This window comes from Lepidothrix coronata, unplaced genomic scaffold (assembly GCF_001604755.1).
Source record: "Lepidothrix coronata isolate B3197 unplaced genomic scaffold, Lepidothrix_coronata-1.0 Scaffold287, whole genome shotgun sequence".
Taxonomy (NCBI): Eukaryota; Metazoa; Chordata; class Aves; order Passeriformes; family Pipridae; genus Lepidothrix; species Lepidothrix coronata.
The window spans coordinates 558,350-568,350 of record NW_016690467.1 but is presented as its reverse complement, the minus strand read 5'-3'; the positions used below and the strand labels follow the sequence as shown (position 1 = coordinate 568,350).

Genomic DNA, 10,001 nt, shown 5'->3' with positions numbered 1-10,001 from the left:
GGGTGCCCCGGGCGCCCGCCCGGCGGCGGGGGGGGGGGCCCGGCGGGGGGGGGGGGACCCCGACGAGCGGTGAGTGCGGCCGGGGGGGCACAGCCGGGGGGGGGGTGTGGGGTGGCCCTGGGTGGGTGTCCTGGGGTCACTGGCTGCTCCAGGATGGGTGTCATGGGGTCCTTGTGTATCCTAGGGTGGTGTCACGGCACCCCTGGATCCCCCAGGGTGGGTGTCGTGGGGTTCTTGTGCACCCCAGGGTGGGTGTCGTGGGGTCCTTGTGCACCCCAGAGTGGGTGTCGTGGGGTCCCTGGGTACCCCATGGGCGTCACGGAGTCCCTGTGCTCGCCAGGATGGGCACATGGAATCCCTGTGTGCCCTGGCATGGGTGTCATGGGGTCCCTGTGTGTCCCAGGGTGGTGTCATGGCATCCCTGGATACTCCAGGATGGGTGTCGTGGGGTCCTTGTGTGCCCTGGGCAGGTGTCTTGGGGTCCCTGTGCTCCCCAGGACGGGCATCTTGGGGTCCCTGGGTACCTCAGGATGGGCATCAGGAGGCCACTGTGTGCCCTGGATGGGTGTCAGGGGGTCACTGTGTGCCCCAGGGTGGACACATGGAATCCCTGCATGCCATGGGATGGCTGTCATTGGATCACTGTGTGGCCCAGGATGGGCGTTGTGGGGTCCCTGGGTACCCCAGGGTGGGTGTCCTGGGGTCCCTGTGTGCCCCAGGATGGGTGCTGGAGGAGGAAGGGCAGCACAGGACCCATGGACACCCTAAGGAGGGTGTCACAGGGATTGTGATGTGATCACAGGGTGTGATGGGGTCCAGGGAAGGCCTTTCCAAGAGGTCATCTGCCATCCATGGGCTGTGCATCCACCGGGAAGGGTTGTCACTGGGAAGGGTGTCCCAGAGGGTGGGGTGGGGTCTGTGTGTCACCCAGGAAGGACATTGCAGGACACGGGGTGTCACAGGGCCCGTGGATGCTCCAGGAAGGACGTTGTGGGGGATGTAGGACATCACGTGTGCTCCAGGAAGGATGTGGTGGAGGATGGGATGGCTCAGGGCCCCTCCATCCCCCCTGGAAGGGAGACAAGGCACTGCAGGATCCATCCTCCCCCCGGGCAGGGGGGTCCAGGGGACGAGATGCCCCAAAGTCCCTCTGCATCCCGTAGGGGTTTTCCAGGGATCTGTCTCCTGGGAAGCCGTGGCACAGTTGCAGGTCGTGGTTTGTCCCCCCCCAGCTGCGTGGGACCATCGATGTCACCTCCCAGTTTGGGGGACTGTACCCCAGCCCTGTGCTGCCTCCAGCATAAATCCCTGTTTGTGTGTGAATTCCTCACCTTCCTCCTTCCCCCAGAAGGGTTTAAAACAATCATAACGTTTCCCGAGCCTTTGCCAAGCACAGAAATGCAGGAATGTGGCCGAAATTCCTTTAGGGAAGAAGTTTTTAGGGGCTTTGTTCCGGGCGGACCTGGCTGGGCTGTGCCTCCGGGAGTGTCCCCCCTGCTCCCTGGCCCCCTGGATCCCGGGAATTCAGCTGGATTGCTGCCCGAAGCTGCGGGCTTGGAGAGGGACCTCCCTCACCCCCCTACCCGGGGCAGCGGAGGGAGCGGGATTGGAGTGAAAAGGGGCTGGAAAAAACTTTTCCCGTGGAGAAAACGCGGCTCCGCAGCCCTTGGAGATTCCTGGTTTGCCCTAAAATGGGAGCGTGGGGAAGGAGGAGCGGTGACTAACCCCGGAGATGGTGTCTGGGTGTTTCCCCGCCGGCGTTTATTTTGCTTTCCTTAGCAAAATGCCTGGAGAGCGGGCGGTGCTGGGGCTGGGTCGGGATTCTTGGGGCCCTAATTGAAACCAGGACGACTCCGGAGAGAGCCACGGCCTGGCGGGAGAGACGAGTGGTTCTGGCACGGGGGGGATGTGGAAGAACTCCCCGTCCGTCCTTCCTGTGGTTTTGGGAACGGAGCTGGGATAGGAGCTGGGAGCTCGAGGAAAGCCACGCTCCCGGTGGGAAAAGTTTATGGAGCTGTGCAAAGCAGGGGCCCCAAGGTTTGGGAGGCCGAGCCCATGGACTCGTCTCAAAGGTCTCCAAGGGCGTCAGGGGCTGTTAATCCCATGGGAGCAACGTCCAGCGTGGCTGGACAGCGTGTCACAGCTCCTGGTTATCCTGCATTGGATAGTCCTGGTGGAGTTGGGCTGTGAGGTTGGAGTTCCCCAGGAATTTTTGAAAAGGCTCCAGGGAGACCTTTCAGCATCTTCGAGTTCCCAAAGGGGCTCCAAGAGAGCTGTAGAGGGACCTGGGACAAGGGATGGAGGGACAGGCCAAGGGGGAATGGCTTCCCACTGCCAAAGGCAGGGATAGGTGGGATATTGGGAAGGAATTGCTGGCTGGGAGGGTGGGGAGGCCCTGGCACAGGTTGCCCAGATTCCTGGAAGTGTCCAAGGCCAGGTTGGACAGGGCTTGGAGCAACCTGGGCTAGTGGAAGGTGTCCCTGCCCATGGCAAGGAGTTGGAACTGGATGATTTTTATGGCCCCTTCCAAACCAACCCATTCCATGCTTCTCCAGCTGGCTCTCTGTCTCCCTCCCTTCCTGTAGCTTTGCTTGTATAAGGAAAATTTACTTCCCCTTGCAGCATTTGGGATCACAAGAGCTTTGAAGGCTCTTTATCTTCACCCTTGGCCCCTGAGGATGGAAGTGAGCACAGAAAACATGGAGAGCTCTCACCCTGTGCCAGGAGCATCTCTCTGCTCGCTCCAAGCCCGGAGCTGGAAGGTGTCCCCAGGGTGGGTGACAGCTTTGTAGCGTGGGAGAAGCTGCACTTTTTTTTTATAGAGAGGACTCCCAAGGGCTGGAGCTTGTCCAGCCAGGTGGGAGAAGGATCGTGGGGAGTCCGGGAGCCACCGGAGCTTCCAACCGGCTCCTGACGTCTGGTGTGGCCCCCGTTGCAAACAACTTTTGTTTAGGAGGAAATTTTTGAGTCCCAGATGAAAAAAGAGCAAAACAAACAGAGGCTCCCACCTTCCTGGCCCAGGCCTGTGCCCCGGAGATAACCGGGGGGGGGATGGTGGGAGTTGGGGCTGTGCCAGGCGCTGCTTTTTGGGATCCCGTCTCCGGCCCTCACTCCTGGGCACAAACCCGCTGCCAGCTGGGATGGGATCCTGCCTAAAAAAGGCCTCCATTGTCAGTGTGTTGACCTTGCTCTCGTTTTCCTGCTGATTTTTTATTGCATGGAAACTTCACCGGTGGATAATTATGATCCTTGTTTTCGGCTCGGTGGAAAATGTTCCGTCAAAACTTGGACTCTTCTCCGGGAACGCGCCGGTGGCCGGGGGTGTTGATGAGCTGCTTTGTCCGGCTCAGTTCTCGGTCGTTTCGGTGTTTTGCCGGAAGAAAATCGACTCCTGGAGTTGCACAAGAGCAGCCTGAGAGCTCCCGTGGCCTTTTTGGGCATCCCAAGGCTTGTCCCACACTCCGGCAGCTCCAGGGATTGGGCTTGGGAGGCAGAGCAGGGGCTGAGGATCCCGTCATTTCTCCCTTTCCACTTGAGCCTTCCCACATCCAAAAAGCCCTGTGCCTGGGCAGGATGCTCCTGGTCCTCACCTTCCCCCTCCCAGGACTTGGTCCCTGCAGCTCTCTCTGCTGCCTCATTTTTTGGGAAGTCAAAAAACGTGCCAGGTGGTGATTCCCTCCCAAAGCAGGGCCCAGCCCAGAAGAAGAGGGATTTTTGGGGTACTCACAAGGCAGCTGTTGCTTCTGCTTCCTGACATCCAGGAAATGCCCTTGGAGTCTCCCAAAGGGTCTCCTCCTGCTTTCCCTGTGATGTGGCAGCAAGACAGGGACTGTCACCTCCATGTCCACAACATCAGCAGGAATCTGGGGAGGCTGGAAGTGCATCCAGCAAAAAACAAGCTTCCAACACCCATCAGGCTGTATTTTCATTAAGTCATGGAATGGTTTGGGTTGGAAGGGACCTTAAAGATCATCTTGTTCCAGACCCTGCCGTGGGCAGGGACACCTTCCACTAACCCAGGTTGCTCCAACCTGGCCTTGGACACTTCCAGGGATCCAGGGGCAGCCACAGCTTCTCTGCCCAACCTGGGCCAGGGCCTCCCCACCCTCCCAGCCAGGAATTCCTTCCCAATATCCCATCTCTCCCTGCCCTCTGGCAGTTTGAAGCCATTCCCCCTTGTCCTGTCCTTCCACCCCTTGTCCCAGGTCCCTCTCCAAGGCACTTGGAGACCTTTTCCCCTTGGCCAAGGTGTCACATCCCTTGGGTGGGGTCTCAACACTGAGGGGGGCAGGAGGTACCTGGAGACACCTGCAGGGTTGGACCCCGGATCTCACTGTGTGGGGACCCAAAATATCCTTGATTTTACTGCCTGGGCTGTGGTGGGAAGGAGCAGTGGGCATCCAAGGCTTCCTGGGCTGGCTGAAGAAAACCCTAACTGTCATTCCTTCCTCTCTCCCTCTTGGAAATACCGTTTCCATTTGCCTGCTGTCCCTAAGACCTCCCAGCCCCTCGGAAATGGGAAAGGTTAACGCCGTGAGTCTGCTGGCCGTGCAAACACCGGGCTGCTGGAGCAAAATCCAAGGCTTTCCAGCAGTGGGATCTCGTGTTGAAGGGGATGATAAGTGTGGCAGGAGTCCTGATTCCTGGCTCTGGTGTTTTCCTGCAGTGCCTTGCAGTCATTCTCTGGTTGCTGCCTTGGATCAGGAGCGATGGCAGCGCGTGGCCGTCGGCATCTCTGCGACAGGGAAGTTGCCTTGGGATGTTGTTCCCCCTGCAAAATTAGCTCAGCTCCGAGTTCCCCAAAGCCCTTCCGTGCTTCACTTCACTTCCCTTTACTTGTTCCTGTTCCTCCCCAGCTGTGGAGGGGGAGCCTGGGCTTGTGTGGAGCCGCAGCATCTCCGCCCTGGCACCAGGAATGGGACAATCCCCTCCCGCTCCAACAGCAAAGGAGTTTCCCTCTGGGTGCTGAACTTCTCCAGCCGAGGTCCTTGAGGCCACCAGGGCTTTTCCTGCTCCGTGCCGTGATGGAGCTCTTTTGGGCTGAGGCTCAGTGGAAAAGAGACAGGGAATTCCTTGGATTTGGGGGGAAGATGTGATGGAGACAGGCCGAGATGGCAGAGAAGGAGTTTGTGAGTCCCATCACTGCCTGGAGCTCTGTGGCTTGGGATGGAGAGGGAGAAGCAGCTGAGGGGAAGGAAAGGGCTGATCCAGAGGCGCATCCAAGGCTGATCTGGAAAGTCAGTAATGGATGCTGTCCATCTGCTCAGCAGTATGGGGGACTTTGGAGGCTCCCAAACTCCCTCAAGACCAAGGGATGATCCCCAAATCCCTGCCAGGGCTCTCTCACTAAGCCTCTCACCAGACACTTTTCCCTCCCCCTCTGTGGTGGGACCCATCACATCCCCTCCTTGCTGTGGCCAGTGCTTTCCCTGGCACTGTCCTTGTGCTTTCCCAGGGATAGATCCACCCTAATCTCCTCCTCCAGCCCCTCTGGACCTGTGTCAGCCCGTGCTGTGCTTGTGGCCACCTCCCTCCCTCATCAAATTAAAAGCAGGAGCTCATTAGCAGTGGAGCCCTGCGGGGCTGTGGCATCTCTGGGATGTGGTGCTTGTTGTCATTCCCATCTCTGGGATGTGGTGCTTGTTGTCATTCCCATCTCTGAGATATCTGGGATGCTTGTTGTCATTCCCATTGTGGCTTTGGCTCCTCCTGCATCTCCCAGGGGAGACTTTTCACACCCTTTCTGCTCCCAGTCGGGCACCAGCCGAGGCCAAAGCGCTGTAGTTGTGTCCTTGGCACGTCTGTCCTTAAGCCTGGGAGAGGAAGAGCCCTGGCAGGGGGTGGGGAGGAAATCGCTGCTCCGTGATGGATTCGGGATGGAAAGTTTTAATCCAAGGGCAAGGAGGAGCCCTTTTCCCTGGGGGCTGCCATCAGAGGTGCCCAGCGGGGCCGGTGAAGGTCTCGGAGGTGGCCCAGGAGCAGCAGGGAGCTCCCTGGAAGCCCTGAGCTGTGATGAAACCCGTGTTTTGGGGCTGGAAACGCAGCTCTGGGGGGGTTTGTTGTGTCTCCTCCGAGCCAGGAAACGCCCTGGAGTGTCGAAATCAGGGGGAGGAGAGGGTCAGTGCTGCCAAAAATCAGGTCAAGATGCTCTGTGTGCTGTGGGAGGGCAGCCAGGCCTCGGGATAACGTCCTTGGTGGCCGGCTGGTCCCAAGCAAGTGTTTCCCCCCAGTTGTGACCCCGAAGGTGCTTCACGGGGCTTTATTTTCCTCCTGCCTGCCCAGTTAACCCCATTTTCACCATTTCCACTGCTGGTTTAAGGAGTTTAAGGCCCTTGCTCTGTCCTGCTCCGAGTAAACTCTGATTTTCTTGTTTTTTAAAAGATATTGGAGTGGTTTGATGCCAAGTCCGGCATGTTGGGTTTGGTCTGTTGGTGGCCTGTTGCCCTCCATCATCTTAAACCCCCAAAAAGCTGCAGATTCAGGCTTTTTCCTCTGTTTCACACTAATTTTCAGGGCCCTGGTTTCCTCCAGCTGCAGAAAAACCTTCAGTCAGCTCGGAAAACACCTCGATCCTGTTGGAACAAAGCTCCAGACGCTGGGGTGGAACCAGTGCTGTTGCTTGTGCTGAGTTCAGCTGGTGCTTCAGGAGTCTCCAAGGGGATTCCCTCCCTTCCCTACTGGCAAAGTGCCAGTCTTTGGTGCCCAGGAATGCAGGGTGGGCTCTGCTCTCTGTCCCTCTCGCCCTCCAAGGGATGGCTCAAAAGCGGGAGAGGAGTTTTTGGGGGATGCTCCTCGTGATTCCCCAGGGAATCTTCTCGGGGGCAGAGGAGTCCAGGAAAAACCTGGCATCCTCTCCACACGTGGTGTGTCAGGTGAAAATGGCCTTTAAGCCTTCGCTGCTGGGTCTCTTCCCACCCTGGAGCTTGTTGGAGCCTGCCCTTGGCACAGGTGTGCACATTCCTGCCCTGGGAATTTGCTTGCCCTGGCTGGGACACAGGGTTTGGCTTCCGGGATAGGGGTTTGGGGGCTCCATCCCTGGAGCAGCATCCCGTGGATCCAAGTGTCTAAGCAGCTGCTGGGCTCAAAATTCCTTCCATTTTCCCTTTTCCCCCCTTTTTTGTGTGCGTGACTCATTCCCGGGAGCCCGTTGATGTGACAGATGGACAATCCATGCATGACCTGTTGCCAGAGCGGGTGTAACCGGTATTTTAAGCTCCTTGGAGCCCTTGGAGTTGATGTCCCTTTGGAGAACCGGCATTCCCAGGCCTCCCCTTGCCTCTGGGAACCAAGTTCTCCGTACAAACCCCGCCGTGATGCTTTTCCCAGTTGGAAGTAGGAAAGGATTTGCAGCAAAAAAACGTGTTTCTCCTGCCCGTCCCGTGCACGTCGAGGTGCTCCAGGGGAACCTGTGGAGCAGCTCCTTGTGCTTTGCAATCCTGCAAAATCAGCTCCGGGCTTGGCTTTTTTTTTTTTTTTAACCTTGGAATCTCGTGCAGCAGGTGACTGGATCACCCTCCCCCATCCTCACACGGGGACCTTGTCCCCGTGTCTTGTGGTGCTCGGGAAGTTCACGTCACTTGGTGACCCCAAACGTGCTTTATTGGCTTGTTGGCAGCTGGGAAGACATGGGAAAACACAAACCTTGGATGCTCTGGAGTGGATAAATGCAGCTGGAGTGATCTCCTCCTGACTCCTGCTAGTACTGACTCCTCCTAGTACCACTTATAAATATTCCGTGCTCCAGTTTACAGCTCCTTAAATCTTCCCTCCTCCCCTCTTCCCATCCTGTGCTGGAGAGAGGAAAAGCCTTGGATTTTCTCAGCCCAGAGTGGTTTGAGGTGAAGTTACCGCCTGTGTTGTCGTGTCCTGGTGGCTGAGAGCTCTTCTCCATCCCTGGTGTCTGTCCTGTTCCAAAAATTGTCCCCCTCTGTGCCATCACATCCTCCTGTTTGCCTCTGCCAGCCGGCACAGGGGCTGTAGGGACAGATTTGGGAACAGTGGCGTGGTTGGGAAGCATCCTCTATCTCCTTGGAGTACAGGGACAAGGAAACAACTCCTCTGGGGGCTCTGTGGGTCACCCCAGTCCCCCCATAGCCAAGAAGGGGGTCCTGTGGGGCATTCCATGCAGGAATGAGGATGCTCAGGACATTGCCAGGATGGACCTTGTCTGTGGAGCACTGAGGTGCTGCAGGATCCGTGCATGAGGTGCCATGAGCTTGGACACAAGCAGGGCTGGGGTTATTCCTGGTTTTCAGGCCATTCCCTGCCACTGAGTCCCACTGGAGTGACACTATCCCTGTTCCCAGCCCGTGAGTCCTGGGATGAGCCTTTCAGTGTGGGTCGGTGGTGAGATCTTCTCCCCTGGGTTCCTGGTTGTCCCAGTGGGCCACATCCTGTTCCACCCCTCACCACACCTTCATTCCTGAGGAATTCCATTTAGGCAGCACCTCTGGAGCTGGCTGTGGCAAAGCTGGAGCCCGTTAGAGGGGCAGGGCAGAGCTGTTTCGTGGAGTTGTGTAACGAGCTCGGGGTGGAGGGGGGTTGGTTTCTACGAGTTCTGTTTTTGAGCACTTCTCGAAAGGATGGAGAGATGAACTTCCCCCCTCAGCTGCTCCATCTGCAGGGGAGGGAACCAGCCCTGTGTTTATTTTTCCAGCTGTGCTTTTAGCAGCTCCCAGGGCTCACCTGGCAAAACCAGCCGTCCAAAACCGACCCGAAAACCGACGCTGCGGAAAAGCTGCCGGCGGGGGAAGGAACACGGAGCCAGACAAAGAAAAGCACAAAATTCCCCGGGGTTGGGTTGTTTTCCACCTCTATGCTTCCCTTCCCAGGCAGGTGAGCTCCAGCTCTTGGCTCACCAAAATCTTCTTTGCTGTGCTCTCGAGGGGGTTGTGCCAAGAGGAGCCAACGTTCCTGTTTTCCCTGGATCGCCTTTTCTGTGCTCGGAGCTGCTCTGTCACTGTAGCAGCCCAAATAATCCTTAATTTAAGACTTGGGGCTCTTCTCTCCATCTCCAGCCAGGCTGACCTTGTTGCAGGGATGAATCAGCAGTAAATGTCAGGCTGGTGTGATCAGGGAAGAGGCTTTGGCTCCGTGTTGGGATGTGTCTGTCTCCAAAGTGCAGTTTGGGTGGATGAGTTGGGCAGGGCAGGAGAATTCCTGCTCAATTTGAGACAAACCTCGACCACCCTGACAGTGCTCAGTGGTTTTGGGAGGCTTTTGGGGAGCACCTGATGGTTGAAGTGCTCCAGAAACACTCCAGCTGTGCATCCCTAAGGGACTTAATTTCCCAAGGAAGGTCTGGTAAAGCACTGGGACCAGTTTGAGAGTGGAACTGGAGACCTTTGTGCCCAGGGTGTGTTGAGCAGCTCCAGTGGGGTGAGGTAGGACCAGCTGAGCTGGAAGTTGGACAGGGATCTCTTGGGGACCCCAGCTGGAGTCATGGGAGAGCAAAGGTTGTTCTTGGAAGGACCCATGTTCTCCCTGGAAGTGGAGCAGGATGGTGCCCATGGCAGCTCTGAGAGTTGTGTTGTGTGCAACGCGTTGCTTGTCTGATCTAATCCCAACATCCATTGGTATTCCCAAACCGGTGAAATGAGCTTGGATCACTCCAGGGCTTTGGCATGCTGATCCCTGAAACTGCTGATGGGCTGGAGGCCTTGGCTTTGTGCTTGGTTTTGTGCTGAGGGAGTTGTTTGGTCAGGAGGAGGGTGTGGAAGGGTGATGGAAAACCTCGGATCACGGGCAGCGTTGTCGTTCCATTGGGGTTGGCTCAGTGTCCTGGTCATCCCAGGAGCTTGTCCTCCCATCCCAGGAAGTTCTGGGGTTGGCTCTATGTCCTTGTCATCCCAGGAGCTTGTCCTCCCATCCCAGGAGGTGTTGGGGTTGGCTCAGTGTCCTGGTCATCCTAGGAGCTTGTCCTCCCATCCCAGGAGGTTCTGGGGTTGGCTCTATGTCCTTGTCATCCCAGGAGCTTGTCCTCCCATCCCAGTAGGTGTTGG

General features: G+C 57.3%; 1 protein-coding gene across 3 annotated transcripts in view; it reads left to right on the top strand.

Annotated features, from left to right (window-relative positions):
* Positions 1–10,001, top strand: part of RAB11FIP5 (RAB11 family interacting protein 5) — a 41,770-nt gene that overhangs the window by 1,305 nt on the left and 30,464 nt on the right. The gene's annotated exons all lie outside the window — the stretch shown is intronic.